Source organism: Chrysemys picta, chromosome 6 (genome assembly GCF_011386835.1).
Source record: "Chrysemys picta bellii isolate R12L10 chromosome 6, ASM1138683v2, whole genome shotgun sequence".
In the NCBI taxonomy this organism is placed as follows: Eukaryota; Metazoa; Chordata; order Testudines; family Emydidae; genus Chrysemys; species Chrysemys picta.
In genome coordinates, this window is record NC_088796.1 from 91626565 (window position 1) to 91647818 (window position 21254).

The 21254-nt window shown below is 42.0% G+C and overlaps 1 protein-coding gene across 2 annotated transcripts in view; it reads left to right on the plus strand.

Annotated features, from left to right (window-relative positions):
* GLIS3 (GLIS family zinc finger 3) overlaps positions 1-21254 on the plus strand; it is a 289724-nt gene that overhangs the window by 18096 nt on the left and 250374 nt on the right. For both annotated transcript variants that reach the window (XM_065549353.1, XM_065549352.1), the window contains exon 2: positions 5709-5814. The gene's annotated coding sequence lies outside the window, so the exon portion shown is untranslated. The remainder of the gene's footprint in view (positions 1-5708; positions 5815-21254) is intronic.

Sequence of the window (21254 nt, forward strand, 5' to 3'; positions counted from 1 at the left end):
CACCAAATTGGGAAGATTGATGATGCTATAGTTGCCATTATGGAGGATAATGCTATGACAGAACTGTTCATGGGAGAACAGTGGCAGAGGGAAATGGAATCACCAGAAACATACATAACTTTAATTGTCTGTGTGGCTTAGTGTTGTGGCATGACATACTGTTCGAAATAAATGTTATAAGCAAGAGACTCCAAGGTGTTGACCTTGATATATCTGGAGCAATGGAACAACTGGACAAAGCAAAGTCATACCTACAGTCTTATCGGTCAGATGAGGGATTTCAAAACGTTCTGAAGAGTGCATAGAAGTTGGCAGAGGAACTTCACACTGAAGCTATTTTCCCATCCAGTCAAGAATACAAGAGTCACTGAAGAAGAAGACATTTTGATTACGAGGCATGGGATAATCCCATAAGAGACCCCAAACAACAATTCAAAGTTGAATTCTTTAACCAGCTGCTAGATTGTGCAATACAGTCAGTTGAAGAACGTTTCATGTAGCTCAAGGAACACAGCAATATATTTGGGATGTTGTATGATATTCCAAAACTCCTCACTATACCTGAAGAAGACCTACACCAGCAATGCAGGGCACTAGAGACAGTGTTGACACATGATGATATGCGGGATATTGATGAGAGTGATTTAGGTGATGAACTGAAAGCCCTTTCAAGATACATTTCAGCAAGATCAACTCCAAAGGCTATTCTGGAATATATGTGCACAAATAAGATGACCACCCTCTTTCCAAATGTTTTTGTTGCTCTGCGTATACTTCTAATACTTCCTGTAACAGTTGCCAGTGGAAAACACAGCTTCTCCAAGCTGAAGTTAATAAAAACACATCTACACTCCACAATGACACAGGAGAGGCTGGTCGGCCTTGCAACCATCTCAATAGAGCATGAGCTGGCCCAGACTGTGGACCTTCAGGAAGCAGTTCAAATCTTTGCAACCAAGAAGGCACGGAAAGCACCACTTTGAATATTCAAACAGATAAAAATGCCAGTGTTTACTATGCAGACATGAAAAGTTACATTTGCTGTTCAGGCGTTTGAAAGTTAAGTGTTAACATTTTTGAACAAGGCATTTTAAGTTGTTAGTTCTCCTTTATTGAGGTAGGTAGCAGAGCAGTACATGAGAGGAGTAGAACAGGAAGAAGGCAGAATTGAGACCTTTCAAAGTTTTGGCTCAAGCGAGGGGGTATTTGAGCGTCATTTGAGCTCCCCGTCTCAGGTGCCAAAATGTTGTGGGCTGGCCCTGGCCATTATACCTACATATTAACTGTGAATAAGGCATTTCCCAATGCATTCTAATGGAGGGCATGAATAAGCATTCACATCGCACTCCTCATCAGTATTCGTCCCAAGCTGGAGAAGCTAATGATCCAACCAGCGGACCAAATTCAGTGATGAATTCTGGTTATGTGCCACATGAGGCACATTATGCATATGCTAAGAAGAATGCCTTCTAATAGAAGTGAACTCAGAACCTGATTGTAAAATACTCTTACTCGCAGGACATTCAAAGGTGAAGTGGGGGAAAAAACTAGCAGCTTTCGTTCTCTTTTGTACTAATTCAATCACAATAAGATGATGCATTGGTATCACTGTTCGATCAAGCACAGCTAGCAGTCTGGAGTTCAGGGTTCTAGTCCTGACTTGCAGTGCAATCTTGTATTAGTAAAATGCAAGGATTTTTGTAAATACAGTCCTTTGAAATCAATGACTTAAAAAATCTGTATGCAGATAAACTAAAGGAATAAGTATAGAAGAGAATGAATTTATAGTTTCTGTGCTCTGGTGCTAATCTCCTCTTAGTCCTTAGACAATTAACTAACCAGGGCTTAATTAGTAATGAAAAAGGTGCTGGGCTCATAACTAATGTGGCAAGTCCAGAGGTGCCAGTGCTTAGCCCTGGCAAGCCCTGACACAAATTAAGCACTGTAACTAACCTTTCTGTGTCTGTTTCCTCATCTATAAATTGAGATCTATAAATTGCCCCACCACTGTTATTACTGCCCCCTACTATTATTACTATCTAACATCAGTGTTTAATTTGTAATGACGGAGGTTCTGGGAGTCATGCAATTAGGTGCTGGGGCTCAAGAATTTTTTTTACATTAATAACTGATGTGGCAAGTCCAGAGGTGCTGGGGTTCTGAACTGCCAAGCCTAGAGGTGCCAGGGCTCAGCCCGGGCACACATTAAGCACTGTCTAACATTCAAGTGAACTGAACATAAAAAGTACTGAAATACATATTAATGCTTGAAGAAAAACAACACTGAGACTATCTTTCAAGGTAAATACTGACAGTCAGATTCAAGATCGATATGCACTTCTCAGTTCAATATGCAGTAAAAGCTTTGTTATCTGGCATGTTGGGGGGGTGCCGATAAGTCAAAAATTCTGGTTAACTAAGAGGGAGGGAGTTTGGGTGTGGGAGGGGAGTGGGGGTTGGGGCACAGGAGGAGGTGTGGGGTGCTGAATCCGAGCGGCGGTCATCTCAGGTGACTCCCCACAAGCAGTGACATGTCCCTGCTGCTCCTAGGCGGAGCCGCAGCCAATGGGAGCTGCGGAGCCAGCGCTCAGGGCAGGGGCAGCGTGCAGAGCCACCTAGCTGCGCCTCCGCCTAGGAGCAGCAGGGACATGGCGCTTGCGGGGAGCCACGTGGAGCCAGGTAGGAAGCTGGCCAGCCCCGCGCCAACTGGACTATAAACTGGACAGTCAATGAAGATCAGAAATGCTAGTTTATAGCACTTTCTGGTTGGTAAAGTGCCACATAATACAGCTTTTACTGTATCTTAGTGTTGTCTTCAACCAAAATCAGTGGCTGCATATGTACATATGACCGGCAGACATGTAGCTCTATTGCTTTTTGATACTTATCGTTTCAAAATTAATAGTGTCTAAAGTGTGGGCTTTTCACAATATAAGGCTGATATCCTCTGCCTATGAAGTATTTCTCCTCTGAGGATCTGGCCCTAATAGTTAATGCATGGTTTATTTGTTCTAGACAGCAGCAAAAGCATGAGGTTCAGCTATGTGGTTTTTGGTGAAATCTTTTGTCAGAACCATTTACCATTGTTTGTCTGGATTAGTGATGAGCACAAAGTTCAAAAGAGTCAGATAGGCATCCCCAGGTATGAATGTGCATTTGCAGCTGACTTTACCTCTCTGGTTTAGAAATGGAACTGGAAATCTATAGTGATTGGGATCTGTGTTCATGTACCTTTGCTCCTCTCCATGATCTCTGATTTGAAGAATTACATTCTATTATTGCTCAGCCAAAACTGTCCAAGGAAACAGAAATCAAATTAGCTCCCGTTTCTTGTCTCTACACTAACAGTGCCTGCTGCACAGTGGGATACCATTCAGTTCCACTGCTCTTCACCCAGGGTGTAAATTGAATTGAACATCCTGCAGAAGCTGGACTGTGGAAATTTCAGCCAAATTCTGCCCTCTCCTCCCCCTGTTTATACCTGTGCTTAGCACCTCACAGGTGCTTACAGGATTAGGCCTTCTGCCCTGCACTTCTCTGGTAGTGGTGCTCCACTGAAACCTCTGCTCCACTGGACTTCTCCACTGGCTGCTGTCCCTGCAACCCATCCCAAAAAAGGGTTTCACAGAGTAGAAGCATTCTTTAGAAACTTTAATGCAGCCACAGGTATTGCATCTCAGCGGGTTCCTTGTGACTGGATGCATCTTGACACCAAGGTTGGTGATCCTCCTCCTCCTTCCACACAGAGACGGGAAGATCTGTGTGTGGAGGATCTCCACCGTACGTGGATCTGTGGGGGCACAAAGTGGTCCAGCATGATTATTATTTCATGTATCCTAGCTTGGAACACAAGTGCATCTATTTTATGTCTATCCTATAGAGGTCACTGCAAACTCACTTGTGAAGAAGAGGCAACATTGTGTTTCACAATAGAATCAATGTTAATACTAAACGAAGGCTGAAGACTCCTTATCTGTCTCAAGCAATGTTTATACCTCATGCATGTTTGTAGAGTGACAAATGAAAATGACTTTTACTCCGCATAAATAAGTCCTAATGTACCAGAGAGGAGGGCATTAACAAAAGTTAGATTTTCAACTTGATTTTTCTATGAAAGAAAACCTGATACTAGTACCATGCATTTTATTGTTTAATCCTGATCTCTAAATTAGAATAAAATTCTCACATCTACCTTGCATTTTCCTCCATTTTAAGGTAGATCTGCAATTTCCATAGAAACAACATCATAGCTTTCTATGTATTGGCAAAGGTGGTTGGCAAATAATTTTCATTGTACTTAAATCATGTTCAAAAGTGTGCAATAGTGGTTAAAAAAAAACATTACAAAGCCAGCCTGGCTTCACCGTAGTTGCTGAGTGCTCAGGTAGACAGAATGAGGTAGCATTTTAGCAAACAGGCTCCACCTTAGCAGGAATCTGTGATTACTTTTATTCATGGATTTATTTTCCAAATATATTTAAAGGGTTTAGCTGCTGTATTGGAGTACAACAGGGGATAAGGGGCGTAAGGAACCTCTTTCTTTTGAAACAAGTGGGACACGATTCTCCTTTAGTACTCAAGAGCACTAGAGGAGATGGTTAATGATCCTATCTGCACCCTACATTATTTTTAAATTTGTATTATAGTAGCAACTTCAGGCCTCACTGTGTTAGACCCTAGACAAATCGATAGTAAAACACGGTCCTAATCAATGGGATTTTGGCAACTAAGTGCCTAGATCCCTTTTGAAATGAGACGTAGGCTCTTAAATCAGTGAGGTATTGCAATGGTGAGCGCAGCAATGCCTAAATACCTTTTAAAAATCTGGGCCTTGTAGTCTATATAGCTAAGGTAGACAGTGGAAATGTTATTCCCATTTTACAGATGGGGAACTGACAAATTTAAATGACTTGCCCAGGACATATAAGAAGTCTGTAGCAGAGCTGGGAGTTGAATCCAGAGTTCCTGAGTTCCATGCCAGTGCCTTAAGTACCAGACTATCCTTCTTATTACACAGGTTTACATATAAGGGTCCTTTTCCAGCCTCCCAGATTATTAGCTGAGTGCATTTTGCATCTTCTCAGACAAACAGCAAAATGAGCTCTACAGTGCACTCCAGCCTGCCAAGAAGAGTTCTACCCACGCTAATAGCAAACACCTGAGAGTAGAATTGATCCAAGAGTGGTAGGATCATTTTGGAAGTCAGTGAAAGGCACCTTAAAAATAGCTCAGGGGAAGCCTGGATGTAGTAGTACAAGTAGAGGGGAGAAAAGTCTGTCCAAAGCAGGAAGAAATATGTTGTATTTTTCCCCCTTGGGGTCCTCTGTCTCCCTTCTAGACCTGTATGTCTGTATTACACTCTCCACTCTCAAGACCAAAGCCCACGTCACTTTGGTGGAGGAGGATTATGGTGGATTCCCTTTGGAGCCTATCCACACATTTCCTTACAAGTCTAGAGGTGTTTGTGAACTACTAGTGACATGAACTACTTCCCACCTCAGAGCTTAAAGATGCTCTATCTACAGCACTCTAAGCATCTACCATTCTAGGAAGCCAGCAACTCAGGTCAGGAATGAAATTCAGGTCTTCTCTGCCTTAATGCAGAGCTCTGCCACTGGGTTAGCAGGATCACCTGGCTTCAAATATTGTTATTGTAGCACTATTTTAATTTGCATAACAATATCATTATTGATTTGTTTGTGTTGTAGGAATGCCCAGAAGTCTCAGTCAGTTAAGACAAGACATCAAATGCACGTAACAAACATGATGAGAGGAATGGAGAAAGGAATATGAGAGTAACAACAATAGGAGCAGGTAGGTTACATAAATTGGCAATGTGTATACTCCGATGATTCCAAGACACTTACATTTTTATTATATAAATATGTCTGAGTATATGCATAACTATTACAGACGTTTTTAACATAGATATTTACATAGAGCCATTTTATAACAGGAAAAGGTCAATCCAAAGTGTATGTCATGCTTGACAATCAGGCAGAAAATTAATCCATTTATTTTTATGGCTGTTATTTGAGCTAATCAATCTCTCTCATTATCCATGTATTGAAGGCAGTATATATAGCATGAAGCAGATTAATCTGAAAATGGAGCTGATGTTACAATAGTTGCTCTGTCTTGAGTTGAATAATTATAGGAACCTAAGAAATCATTTACTGATCTCAATATGGTACGTAACACAAAAGCACTTAGGAATTATAACTGCAATATAGTAACCAGAGGCAGAGGTGGCATTTTTTTCCATGCAGTTTAAATGACTAGTTAGTAGTTTATGATTTTAAAAACCCCACAAAAACTGACTGAAGAGCCAACTGACTTCCCAAATGATTAAGCACATGCTTACCTTTAAGTATTTGAGTATTTCATTGAAGTCAAACTACTTTGACTACTTATGCAGGCCTTATAAATGTTTCATTGTAAAAGCTATGTATTGAGCTGTAAAATGGCAGAGCTGGAAATTACAGCTGCTGATTTTTTTTTTAAACGCTAGCAGTTGCTACTTAACATACAACATTATGGCATTGGTTTCTGTTTTGTTTTCAAGGGTAAACATGTCTTTTGTTTTATATAGTAATATAATTTTATATAGTAAAGTTGATTCCATTCTTTCAACAGCTAAATAAATAACCTTTTTTTAGGAAGTCCAAAAACTCCAGGAAGCATAAAGGTTTTGTTTTTTTAATCTTGAGTAGTTAGAATCCTGTACTGATAAAGTCTTGATTGTATACGTTGGGTGGGTGGTAGAGGTATTTTTGTGTGTGTGCATGCATCTTCCCTCTCTACAGGTTGAGACATATTGCTTCTCTTGAAAATATGTTAGTTTGTGTCGAGGCTCACGAAGGTATTTGGGTGCTGATAAGTTAACAACATTTATTCCTTGCTAAGTAAATTACTTTAAAAGAAGGAAACAATGCCATGTACCGATCAGTTATTCAGATTTTTTCAATTTCCTATTCATAAAAGATCTGAATCTCTGTGCTCTAGTTTTTCTAAAATAAATTGCATATCTCCGGATTGTGCAACAATAAGCGGTCAGATTTGGCACACAAAAGGGGTGCTCTAGCAAACACCCTTTTTGTATACAACCCCAGCAACAACAACAAACGAGTTTTTGTTTGGATACAGCTTCCCAAGAATCATCTATCACTGTAGGAGAGCATTAAAAAGATTAGGATAATCATTCCCCTCGCTATTGGTGTACGTGGGGGCAAGGAGACCTCATTAAATCACTAGGGCAGGATTTCAATCTATTGCTCAAGAGCATTAGCAGGCTTTTTCTAAAGGTAACCTTTAACGGGCTTGCTACTGTAGTGTTAATGTAATTGAACACTTTGAAGAGTGGTACTCATCCAAGCACGTTCTCAGCTGAAACTCTGAACGCCAGTGGTTTTTGCGGACATGCAAACTTCTCCAGCTATAATGAATAGTGGATGAATTAAGAATTTCTTTTATAGCCAAACTATAGGCTTAGAAATTTTAAAAGGGGCTTTAACTGTCTTTAATAGAGTAAATTAAATGGGGAAAAACTGCATTGAGCAGGGACGAAAACACACTCCTAGCAATGGAGGGAGAACACATAGACATGGATAGGGCCAAATTATCCCTTAAAATTTGTACTCCCACTCCCACTCAAGTCAATGAACTGCATGTGCATATCAGAGGGCAGAAATTTGGTGTAGCAAAAGGAAATGCATTGAACCAAGTCAGTGAGGGAGCATTTGCAAGCTAAAATGACTAAGATGACTTAAAGAAATGTGTCTGTGAGCCAAGTTTTAGTTCAATTCCATTTTCTGGAAGTCCTAGAAAGTGTATTCCACCAGGGCCAATCAGGGTTGTATTTTCAACATGAACTCAGGAGTTTTAAATTCAGACAGGAGGATTTGATCTATAGCGATTGTAACAGAAATTGCCTGCAACATTGTGATGGAGTATTTCTTGAGGGGGGGATACACGATTCACAAAATATCATTAAAATAGTTTTGACGGTGTTTTTAAATGTATTTAATTATGTCAGGAAGACACTTTTCACTGATGATAAACCTGTTACTGTTTTTACAGTATCTGAACTTATGCATATCTGCAGTCCGGAGTATCCTGGTGCTAAATTTAAAAAAACCCACTGAGCTTGCTAAAGTGGCATTATATGATTCATTACTTATTTAGCTGTATCCCTGCATTCTTTAGTCATTCATACTGCACATCATCTGCCTGATCAAGAGTTTATAACCTGAACTGTTTCTACTGTTCCTCTACTTAGAGCCCTGTTTTAAGAGGAATAAAGATAGTAATGTGAAGAACTATTGATAGGTACCATATCATATTGTTAATGTATTTTACATTTATTGGGGCACTTTTTATATAAACATGAATGAATGAAGTTTCACATTATTATGCCCATTCTACAGATGAGTAAACTGAAATACAGAGATATTTTTTTAATAGTGACTTGGCAAAAGTCAGAGGGTAAAGAGCAAATGCAGGAATACAGACTTCCAAACCACTGCACCCACCACTAGATAAACTTCTTGTGGTTCAGAAATGTGTGCATGCTTGTATGTAGACCCAAAAGCAATGTCAGAAAAAAAATAACATTTTGATACCTGTTTATCATCTTTCTTACTTCAGATATGTGCAAACATAGACTTAGTGTGTGAACAGCTCCAACCTGAAACCTGAGCTTGTATTCAGTGAAATCAGTTTTGTCACTAACTTCAAGAGGAGTGGGATCTTTCTAATAAATAGACATAACTGTATAGGAACAAAAGACACAAACCTCAAATGGAGCAAATAATCCTAGGAATAAACAAGACATTTAGTCTATTAGAAATAATTGCCTACGAAATCAAATAATGAAAAGATGCACAGCATCGTTTAGGATGCATGGCTTTTTTAACTTGTAGATGCTGTCGAGATACCACATTGATGGGCACCTAAATGCAGAAGCTAGATAGATTCTTTTCTAAAGGAATGATAGAAGGAACAGTCAATGTGTTTTAGACTTCTATGATCTGATTCTAATATTGTTTGGACAAGTCTGAGTGATATTTAGTTAAAACAAGGTCAGTTCCCCCAATAATTTCTTATTTACAGCTTTTAAAAGGATTTTAAAAGGATTTACACCTCTATCCTGATATAACTCTGTCCTCGGGAGCCAAAAAATCTTACTGCATTATAGGCGAAACCGCGTTATATTGAACTTGCTTTGATCCGCCAGAGTGCGCAGCCCGCCCCCCCGCCCCCGGAGCGCTGCTTTACCGCGTTATATCCGAATTCGTGTTATATCGGGTCGCGTTATATCGGGGTAGAGGTGTAATTCTCACTTAATGGCCCAGGCCATGAAGCTTTGGAAATTGTAGCTGGCTACATAGTGCATGCATCTGCCCTATGATTCCATGATAAGTTAATGCAAAAGAATGACGGCTAATCAGCCCAGAAAATTATCTTCTAACCATTACACTAGATAGCAACTATTACACTAGAAATCAACATATTGAAAGTGATGGGCCCATCTTGCTCTCCTTACTCTGGACCTGATTGTCCACAATGCTACCTTGCATTGAGACAGATCGGGTACATCTGAAGTGGATGTGGAATATGAAAGGGAGATACCAATTTTGCAGCATTATTCCCTGTTCTCTTTCCCGCCCTCCCCCGCAAGTGGGAGCTCTAGGGATTGGGGGCTGGAGGCTGGTGTTGCTAGCACTGAGGAGCAGTCACCACCCATCGATCAACATGCTTCCTTCCAGAGATGGCAGAGGGCCAACACAATATCTGTGCCTAAGCACCACATCTGCATGCTGTTCAGAGCTGAGAGTTTTGCACAAGGTGATTGGCGAGTGGGAATACAACTCCTGCAGAAGCAGTGTTCCATGCAAAGGTGATTGCCTGGGCAGAGGCACTGGACTCTGCATGGTTGGTCCTGCCCTTTACAGGTGTACCAAGATTCACACAGATCTGTGGACAACTGCATGTTTAGGGTATTGAGTCCCGTGTCGCTCTAGGATTTTTTTTGTCCTTTAACACGCATTTTCTGGACCTTAGTGCTTCCTCAGGCAAAACTTCCATTGATTTCCAGGAATGGGCTATGTGTGTGGATATATTTATAATAGACTATGAACAAGAATTTGAACTCCAGAAAGTATGGTTAAAGTCTGAAGGTATAGAAACAAGAGAAAACAGAAGACTAACCATGTGCGTGCCACAGAGGTGATTAGAAAAATGATGGTGCTCACAAACAAGAAAAGTGAGTTTCAGTATTGCACTTATCAGACAAACAATCTCAGGTTGCTGGAGCTTACACAAGAAATCATTATTAATATCAGAAGATCTTAGTATAGGACAAACAAATAGTGGTTCCACTTTTTCAGCATTTCCTTCTAATGTTTCTGTGTGGGCTGTGGGAAATTACTTTCCTTGCTGCTTATTAAAGTTGTAATCACTGTACTATATGTAGTGTCAAGACAGCATATACTAGGGGGTAGGATGAGTTCATGCCAGCTCCTGATATTGAAATAAGAACATTACCATCCAAAGGGTTTGTATTAGGCATGTATGGCAGAGTATAAATTTTCCATAAGTTTTGCCAACTCAGATCAAAGCCTAAGGTCATGTCTACACTATAAACTTTAGCCAACACAATTTATGTTGGCATAAATGTATTGCACTTGGTATATCACTTGTGCATGTGCATGCTTGGCTCCTTGTGTCAGTTCTGCGTGTACTCACCAGGAGTGCTTGCACAGTGTGGTGCACCAGAGGTAAATATTCCAGTGTACAGTTCACCACCATCCAGTGCACTGTCTTTCGGGAAGTTTTGTCAATGCACGGTGAGGCAGAAACAGGGGTGACTGGGAGAAAGGTGTAAAGTTCCTGACATGCAACTTTCTCCATACCATAAAGTCAACCATATCCCATAACTTTTGTGCCTTTTTTAAAAATCCCATGAACCTGCATGGCCTCCTCTCTGTCCACCATCTCTGACAGAAGCCTGGATCCTGCACAGCTCTGCACTATTGTCATGAGCATTGCAAGCACAGGCTGCACTATCCTCCAGCATTTCCAGTGCTGCAAGAAGAACTACATCAGTGAGGAAGAGGACAATTTCATGGAGGACAGATAGGTGTGGGATATAGCAAAAACCAATTTAAGGTTGGTGGAGTTCATGGAAAAGATGCAGATGGTGAAGCACCCCTTCTGGGCTTGTGATACCACCAGTGGTTTCTCATCATAATGCAGGTTTGGTATGATGAGCAGTGGCTGCACAACTTTTGGATGAGAGAGGCCACATTCATGGATCTGTGTGCCAAGCTCACCCTAGCCCTAGTGCAGGGACACTAGAATGAGGGAAACACTCATTAAATAAGTGGCATTCACACTGTGGAAACTTGTGATACCGGATTGCTACCAGTACATGGGAAATCATTTTGGAGTTGGAAAGTCCACTCTGGGGGCTCTTGTCATGTAAATTTGCAGGGCCATTATTCATTCCTGCTACACAAGACTGACTTTCAGCAAAGTGCAGGACATAGTGGATGGATTTGCAGCAATTGGATTCCCTAACTGTGGTGGTGTGATAAATGGCATGTGTATCCTAGGCACCAGCCCACCTTGCCCCAGAGCATCTAACAGAAAAAACTACTTTTCCATGGTTATGCAAGTGCTGGAGGGCCAACAGGGATGCTTCACTGACATCAGTGTTGGCTGGTCAGGGAAGAGGCATGACACTTGTGTCTCTAAGAACATAGGACTATTCAGAAAATTGCAAGCAGGGACTTTGCCCGTGGTAATCCGCTGATTAGGAAAGAATGTTGAAATGCCAATAGAGATCCTGGGGGACCTGCCTATCCCTTGCTCTCTTGGCTCATGAAGCTGTGAACAGGCCTCCTTGACAGCATCAAGGGAAGATTCAACTACAGCATCAGCCGGTGCAGGAAGACAGTTGAATGTCCTTTTGGTAGATTGAAGGGACCATGACATTGTGTACTCATAAGATTAGATCTCTGTAAGAAAAATATCCTAATGATTATAGCAGCCTGCTGTGTCCTGAGTAATATCTGTGAGGCAAAGGGGGAATGATGCTGCTGGGGTGGAGGTGGGGCGGTTGTCCTGCCAAGTTTGAACAGCCAGACACAAAGGCTGTTAGAAGAGCTCAGCACCGAGCTAGATGGCTGAGGGAGGCTTTGAAAGAGTATGTTAACAGTGAGCCACAGTAATACATTGTGAACTGTGCTGTACCTGGCTTTGTAGTTTTGGGGTTTGTTAGGAATTATATGGTGCTTGGTGTGCACCTGTGTATATAACACTGTCAGTGCTTCTATTAATTTTCTGATCCTTGCTGTATGTTTATAACTATTATACTGTTCGTCACTAATCCTATGAGTTCTGTCACACAGTACAAAAACAAGTAAGTGGGTGCTTTCAACACTGCTAGGCATTCTGCAGCATACGTTATGAACTAATAAAGATGAATTATGTTCCAAAGAGTAGAATTTTATTGAGTAACAAAACCAGTAGAAAAAGTCTGTGCAATTTAACAGCAAATACATTAAAAACTTAAGTTCTGATCCATTAGTTTATTAACAAAGGGAAAGAACATTCATATTCATTTGACTACACATACAGCAACTGTGGCTCTCTCAGGTCAGTGTATGTGAAGTCTCCTGCTGTGGAGTGGTAGGGGTAAGGCTGCAGCCTCCGGTGCCCTGAGGAATGTAGGGGCAGGGGAGGGTTTGGAGGTGCTAAAGTGTAGTGCTCTATGGAATGCAAAGGGAGACAAGCCTATGATTTGTGGACCTATAGGTCCACAAAAATGTGCAGCATCTGTGTTTACTGCCAGACAAGCCCCCTAGTGCATCTCCCTCTCCTTTTCCTGCTGGGACTCCTGGGCCTTTCTCTTGTCCACTCTTTCCTTCTCCATTCAGCTTGAAATATTCACCCTCCAGGCCCTCTGCTTATGGTCTGATGCAGCACTGGCTTGCAGGCTCTTGCTGAACATCTCATCCTCTTTCTCCTCCTTATCAGGCTCAGGCATTCCATGGGTGTGGAGGGAGAACCCCTCAAGCCTGCAACTACAAATAAAACACCCAGAGGTACCATTGTCAGAATAGTCACAATGGAAAGCAAAAATTACGGTTCTGAACTCCCTTCCCTTGCTCCCCAAAGTTTTAAACCACACATGCTTAAGACACTTCTGCTTCAGAGTACTTGTGCACAGCACCAGCCATGGTGAGAATGGCCCCTAGGGGTGACGGAAATGAGTGAATTGCTGGGTTACATGAAACTGAATCTAGGGCAATGGCACTGAATACTGGCACCATTTTCCCCGGCCAGGGGTGATTTTACTGACATCTCACTTCTCAGGGTAACAAAGGCACAGAGCACAGCTGATACTGGCATCCCAAAGTTGCTCAGGCCTGTATGCCCCTAGCCTGTTCACAGCAATGGTGCCTGCCAAAGACACCAGGCACTGATGTGAGAAAGTGTTCTACTGCAGTGGAAGAAATAAGGCTGCCATCCCTAGGATCCTTTGGGAGAGGATTGCAGAGTGAAAATTTCATTAAGATCTCTCAAGGATTCAATACACATCCTTGTGTACATAAACTGCTCCACATGCTCCCCTGCCTAACTCTGCAGGGGAATGAAAAGCAGATAACTGTACCTCTCTTCAGGGCCGGCTCCCGGCACCAGCTTAACAAGCAGGTGCTTGGGGCGGCCCAGGGAGAGGGGCGGCATGTGCGGCAATTCAGGGGCAGCAGGTCCCTCACTCCCTCTAGGAGCGAAGGACCTGCCGCCGAACTGCCGCCGCCGATTGCCGCTTTTTTTTTTCCCCAATTGCCGCCACCGGTCGCGATTGCGATTGTGGCTTTTTTTTTTTTTTTGCTTGGGGCGGCAGAAATGCTGGAGCCGGCCCTGCCTCTCTTTCTTGTACTGCTATCTCTTCTAGCAGTTTGCATCATTATAATGGGAAATACATTTACACACTTACCTGAGGTTCCTTCCCCTGAATCAGGCTTGCCTGTATTTGACAGCTAGGACTGCAATGGAGTCTAAAACAGGTCCTGGCTTGTGGCATAGCTAGACCCCCGTAAGTTGCACGTCCCGCATCCTCCTCCTAGCTGTTCACGGCAAGGGCCTGTGACTCAGGCTCCTCAGAAGTATCCAGGGTGGTATGTGGAGTGGTGGTGGGGTTCCCACCAAGTATGGCATGCAGCTCTTTGTAAAAGTGGTGGGTCTGTTGGCCTCCCTGGCCTTCTGTTAGCCTGCTGCAGGTCCTTTGCTTTCATGCAGCGCTGTTGCTGATCCCTCTCATACCCCCTCTCTTGCTTCTCCCGTGTAATTTGCTCATAGATGTCCATATTTCTATGACTGATCCATAGTTGTTACTGCACAGCCTCTTCTCCCCACAGGCCCAGGAGATCCAATATCTCCTATCTACTCCAGCCCAGAGTGCGTTTAGAGCATGTAGCTGGCATCATTGGCTGGCCAGTTGCACACAACAATGGAGAGCTGCTAGATGTGCTTGCCAAGCTGGGCAATCAGGAAAAGCCATTTCAAAAATTCGCAGGGTTTTAAAGGAGGGGACAGATGGGCTTGTGGTTTCTGTGAGCTCTGGGAAGTGAAGTTCATGACTGTAAACAGAGCGGCCAGTGTCAGGCATCGTGGAACAGCTGCTGACGGATGATTAGGGTCAACATAGGTAATGCAGTGTCTACACTTGGACTGCATTGACTTCAGTACATCAACCATAGCTCATTGCTGTTTGGGCAGGGAGTGTTACTGCGTCACCACAGTGAGGTTCTTATGTTGGAGAGAGACAAATTTTAAGTATAGACACGTGCACAACTAGGTCAACGCAAGGCAGCTTATGTCAACCAAACTTTGTGGTATAGACCAGGTCTAACCCTACTTACGTTTAGACACGCAGATTGAGTCTAGGCAAAATTTTGGTCCCCTGTCTTCTTTCTCCTATTTGAAAATACACTTGATGCTCATACCTTGAGGTCTGAAAGCTTGTGTATTAAAAATTAACTTTTGGTCCCCCATAGAGTATTGCATTAGCTCTCCTGCCAATTGTATTTTGTTATTCCTGTGTCTTTATATGAGATTTATAACTGAAATGATTGACACCCCTGGTCATTAGAGATCTGATCAAACTTTTGTAGGAACTGAGGTGTTCATGCCAACGTCATATCTCAATTCCAGTTTAGCTAAGTATCTTCTATGAATCTAAAAATCCCTTGCAATTTCAGTTGGGTACAGTATTCTTAACTTCCTGTCTCTAAAAGGTCTCATAGGGTCACTGTATACTGTTAAGCGGCTGTTGTGTTTTTCCCCCAAAGGCAACTACATTTTGTTGAAGAGATTCCCCTGTATGTTTGTGTATAATAGATAATAGGCCTGAATTTTAATGCTCTGATTCCTATGTGTTAGCAGACGTGTTTTCTGAATAAGAACACTGCAGAATCAAGCTCATAATTTGTCGAGTACTTTAAGTGCTTCAAGATGAAAGTGCTATAAAAATGTGTGGGTTTTTTCATTTGTTTTCTAACACAGCTTTCTCTCATGTTGAGTTCTAAATGCATATGTCTTAGCTTCCACTGGTGTGTTCTGTTGTTTTGGTGACTTCAAAATTAGGCTTGCACATGAGTGGAGGGGAAAAGAAGCTGGCTTTGTTGATGGTAATAGGAAATTTAGAAATCTTACAGAGGTATTCTGAAACAGAGCGGTTGTACTGTAAGGGGGAAGGAAGAAGGGATGGAGATGGTGGTGGTTACATAGCAAATAAGACTCTTTATGATGGTATTGTTTGTAAAATTTGGCCAAGTAGATGGAGAATAAAATTAGTGATCCAAATTCTGTAGTTATTCATGGAAAACTCTCATTGATTTAACATAAGGACTGAGTCAGAGGTACAGGCTTTGGCTAGCACTTATCAAGCTGAAGAACAAGACCTTGACCCAAGAACTCGCATCTAAGCATGCCCCATTTGTAGGACTAGCTATTAGCTGAAAACTGACCACAGTCAAGTTGAATAAAGACTTTTGGTTCCCTCCAGTCCTGCCACATCTAGATGTTAAACATCTAAGTTCAAGGAACAGGAAGAGGTTTCTGGTTGAGAGCTGCTGGAGCGACAAACAATGGGGAGAAAGATGCATTTGCATATATGCTCCTCTCAAGCATTTCAGTCTGTTTCCTGTGGTGAGACACAAGACTTGCTTTCCCACTGAAAACTGGGGAATGCAACTGCAGCATTTTGGAATGGATTTAACTTTAATCCTGGGTACCTGCTATTCCTTATTTTACATAGGGTGCACTTCAGTCTCTTTTATCATTTCACCTTAGTTAATGTAAATTGTATCAGTTACATGACTACTACTATTGAAACAGAAGATAAGATCAGAGATAAAATTAAAGAATTAGACTTTTGAATCAGCGAGCAAGATTTTTTTTTTGGTCAAGGTGCCACAAACATCTGAAAGAATAAGCAAAGTTTTTTTCCAGCTTTGAGAGCAGAATGTTCAGACTTACCCCTGTATTACATTGTAAGAACAGCACACAGGCATGAAAAGCCAGCTAAACCTAAGCCATCTATCACACATCTTTTACCTGGTCCTCTGGTGATGTAGCCACTTTCTCCATTTCTCCTTTGCCAGTTTCCCTCTGGCTAAACTAAGCTCTGCCCTTTCCAGGGTAACAGAAGTCAAAAATAAAATTGTCAGTTTGGACAAAAGAATTCAATGAAAATAATTCACTTCCTCATCATGTTCCTTCTTAAAATGTTGGTGAAAAATGGTATTGTTTTTTGATCAGCTGTAGACTAGAGCCTTATTTAAAGGGCCAGTGCACCCTGTTACAGCATCGGATTACAATTTTCAACATAGGGCACCTAACAAAAAGATTTTTCTAGGTCTGAAGGTCTAAACGTGAGAGCATGGTCTGTCCCTAAACAGGAGCACAGGAAACAGATCTTATTTTCAGCATCCGCACACCATGATGCCATGTCTTAGTGGGGCAACTAAATGAGTTCACGGATACTCACATAGATTCTATTTTTATTTCTGTTAAAGCTGTCTTATTAGGTATGGGTTCTCAATAAGGGAGAAAAAATGTTACTGTGGAGAAAATGTATCTGGTCTGCTAGATGAGGCTAGTTTTCTGAAAGACTACATTAAGCCATTTCAGGCTCCCAATAGTTGTGTGTAATACCCTAATAAATAAAATGAATCAAATAGCATGGCTTCTCCCATATGCACATCTACAGTAATGGCACATATACTAAATATTGGCTTTAAACTGGACCTGACTGACTAGATTGTTGGCTGTTCAGCAGTTAAAGCATTCTGGGTATGTTTACATGTAGCTTTGCTAACATGTCTAATTTGGTCAGTTTTCAACCAACTTAAATGGCTTGTGTAATACATTGGAAATTTAGGCCAGTCTTTGGGTGTGATGTGGAATAGTGACACATTCCATCTTGCTTCAAATGAGATTGTAATCTCTTTGGGTCAGGGGCCATCTCTTCCTGTGTGTTTATACAGTGTCTATCACAATGAGGCCTCAATCCTTGATGATACATTTGCATGCTACTGCAGTGCAAGTAGTAAATCATAGTGCTTGAAAACCCACTGAGAGTAGTGCTAATAAATTCATTTCAGCATCTGAAAATCAGGCTCCATTGACTCTTTTTGGTTTGAAGGAGTAATACTTTATTTTCCATATATGGAGACACTTTAAAACAGACAGTAGTTTTTTAGGGAGGTCAGTCTTGTCAGTGTCCCTTTAAGGTGATACTCTGTCATTGGAGTTTGACATGGTACCCCTTATCGCTTAAAGTGTTTGTTCCATTGCTTTTGTAGGTTTGAGTCATAAATTTAAAGTTATCTTAGTCTTTATCTGGCAAATTTCCTTATTAATAGAAGTTAGTTCATTGTATAAATCTATAATAAACAAATTTGTACTGGCTCCAATGTAAGTCCAGGGATAAACCTCGTGAATTCTTAGTGATGGGATCCAATAAAAATATAACTTAATGGAAAATTCTCGCATATGGTACCAATACAAATATAGTCAACACAGTAGATACTGTGAAATATTTGTCTGCCCCCCCCCCTCAAAAAAAGTTCTACTATATAAGCTATAAATGCTCCTTGAATTGTTCATGGTTTTAATGTGGTTTTGAAGTGAAGCATATCTTACAAATACTTTTTGCATAAAACCACAAATGTCCTATATGGCAGTTACACTTAAGAGCTAATCCACTCACTGCTGGGGGCATCTATATACTTAGCAATAAATAGACTGCAGAACAATGTAAGTTTATGGGAACTCTTGATGCATCAATATCTTCAGTAAATTTGCACAGAACCAGGAAGCTTAAAGAGAATAGTATGGAAAAGTACATCCTCCTCTTGTACATTTCCAGGCATCTTTAAATTAATATACAGAAGTAAAAATAAGGCCAGACTAATGGAAAAAGAGCTTTAGCTCTAATTAGGTCTCACAAGCCATAGGCTCAAGGCTGGATGAAGGCAACTCAGTGTTTTATGCATAGCATGGAGCTGCTCTCCTGGGGCTCTGTTCTTATGCTATCACTTCAGTGATAATAGAAGGTGATGAGTGCACAGTACATACAAGCAGTAGCACACAGAACTCTTGCAGAGCACTCCCCAGTACAAACTATGCATGACTTCCTGCTGGGCAAGCCCCAGAAGGAGATAGACACTGACTCAGTGGTAAGTTAACTCTTTCAGATGAAAGATTGTCCAGATACTAACATGTTTTAACATCCCCTCCATTCCGTCCCCTTAGGGAATGCGTGGCAGAGCTACCTCTAGGGAACTCAAGCCTTCTATGCGCTGCTATTCCTGGTTTTCAGGAGAGTCAGGCTGGGTCTACACTACCCGCCTGAATCGGCGGGTAGAAATCGACCTCTCGGGGATCGATTTATCGCATCCCATCGGGACGCGACAATCGATCCCCGAATCGACGCTCTTACTCCACCAGGGGAGGTGGGAGTAAGCACCGTCGACGGGAAGCCGCAGAGGTCGATTTTGCCGCCGTCCTCACAGCGGGGTAAGTCGGCTGCGATACGTCGAATTCAGCTACGCTATTCACGTAGCTGAATTTGCGTATCTTAAATCGACTCCCCCCTGTAGTGTAGATGTAGCCTTAGTCTCCACTCCCACAGACGCACAGTCTGTGGGAGTTACTATAGGGCTCTTCCATGGCCATTAAAAGGTGAAAAGGGGGTGAGGCTTAGGAGTGCTGGCAAAAGAGACTTAACTTTCCTAGTCTCATTCACATCAGGGTTATAAACAGTTAATTTCCCAATCAGGTGACAGGATCTTTATCCACTGACTCCAGTGGCTACTCTTACGCTGTTTTTCTTAAAACCTCTGCTTTTAAATCCAGGCTGCATTAGGTCCCAATCCTACACCCACCAATGTCAATAGCAGCACTCCCACTGCCTTCAGTGGGTGTAGGATCAAGCCTTTAGTTACCATCAGTGAAACCCTAGCCCCACTAAAGTCAATGGCAAAACTCCAAGGGACTTCAATGGAGCAAGGATTTCACCCCCATTATTCTAATTGCCTCTCCAGGCCTAAGAGATAAAAATTAGAACATACATTTTTAAAAAAAAACAAACCTCTTTTAAAAGTTCTGAATTAGTGTTTTCATACATAGTTATGCCGTGCTGCTAAGGTCCGATATCTCTGGAACGTTATGATAGACTTTAAGGTCAGAAGGGACCATTATGATCATCTAGTCTGACCTCCTGCACAACGCAGGCCACAGAATCTCACCCACCTACTCCTCTATCAAACCTATATCTGAGCCATTGAAGTCCTCAAATCATGGTTTAAAGACTTCTGGGACTCCAAGCAAATATTGTGTGTCCCATTGGAAATCTGGCCATCTCCTCTTTCCAAAAGCTTAATGTTCCTCTTTCTATCTATGAAACATTGTGATATATTAAAGCTTAAACCTATCTCTGGTACAAGATTGTACATTGTCTGTCTGGGGCCTCAAGCCAGTGTAATTTTGGGGGCAAACTCCACCTTTGGGGGAAAAGGAAACATTTCTCCAGGATTTATTTTTTAGAGACAGGTGTTGGCAGCTGCTCAGCAGTTTGGAATGTTAGAAGTAGCCCTGGTGAAGATGGAGTAGTGGGCAGTGTGCTGGTGGTGATATATTTAGTGGGCATAGTGCATAGGAGGAGACCATAAGCACCTGACCAATACAATTTATCACATGGCTCTGTAGTTCTTTGCACATTAATGGGCTTGATTCACCCCTGTAGATGCAGAATTTACAATCTCCATTGTCTGTCGAGGCAGCTGCATCCACAGTACCACAGCTACCCTTTCTTGGGGATTATATTTAGAGCAGATCCCATCACTAAGAATGCATGATTGTTATCCTGGGGCTTCTGCTCTGATGTACTGCCCCAGGATCCACAGAAGCTTATTTCATGCTTCTCTGAGGAGCTACCCATACTAGGATAAAAAGTGAATTTAAAAAAAAAAAACATTACCTAACAGGTTTTAAAAGCCTAGTGAAGACAAGGCAAATTGCATTTTAACAGGTGTTAGAAGCACGTGTTCATGCTGATGTGTTAGTATGTCTTTTATCCTGGTGTAGGCTGGCCCTACTATAGACTGACACTACACCCACACCCCAGGATGGCTTTGTCCACTTTCTAAGCTGTGCTTGCCTGCTCTGCCCTCCACAGCACCCACCCGCCTGGTTCCACTGGCTAACCCTAGAAGAGAATCGAGCACAGTGTGTGGCTGTGGGTATGCAGTATAATATGAAGAGGATTTGATCCAATACCCTGGCTCCATTGAGAATCTGAACCAGAATCAAATTTTACAGATGGATCTAGTTCTTTAATGGGCTGAACCAAAACACTGGGCACATACCCCTGAACTCTTTTGGGAGGGATGGTCAGAAACCAGCCTACCTATTTGTCTGGTCCTTTCTGGGGGGCTACTGGGCTTTCCATGTTCTCTCTCAATGTTTCCAGAACCAGGAAGCAGTGCAGGGGGATTACATGGAAACAGATCTACCCTTATTTACACCAAATCAAGTACAACCATAAAGAATGCCCAGGAAGGCAGGGAAGTGTCACCAGCCTGTCAGTCTCCTAGTTTCTCTTTCCCAGTCTCCCCGTGTGTGTGAGTCAGAGTGAGTGCCGAGGGGGAGAGACACACTCTGCCTTTGAATTAGCCAAC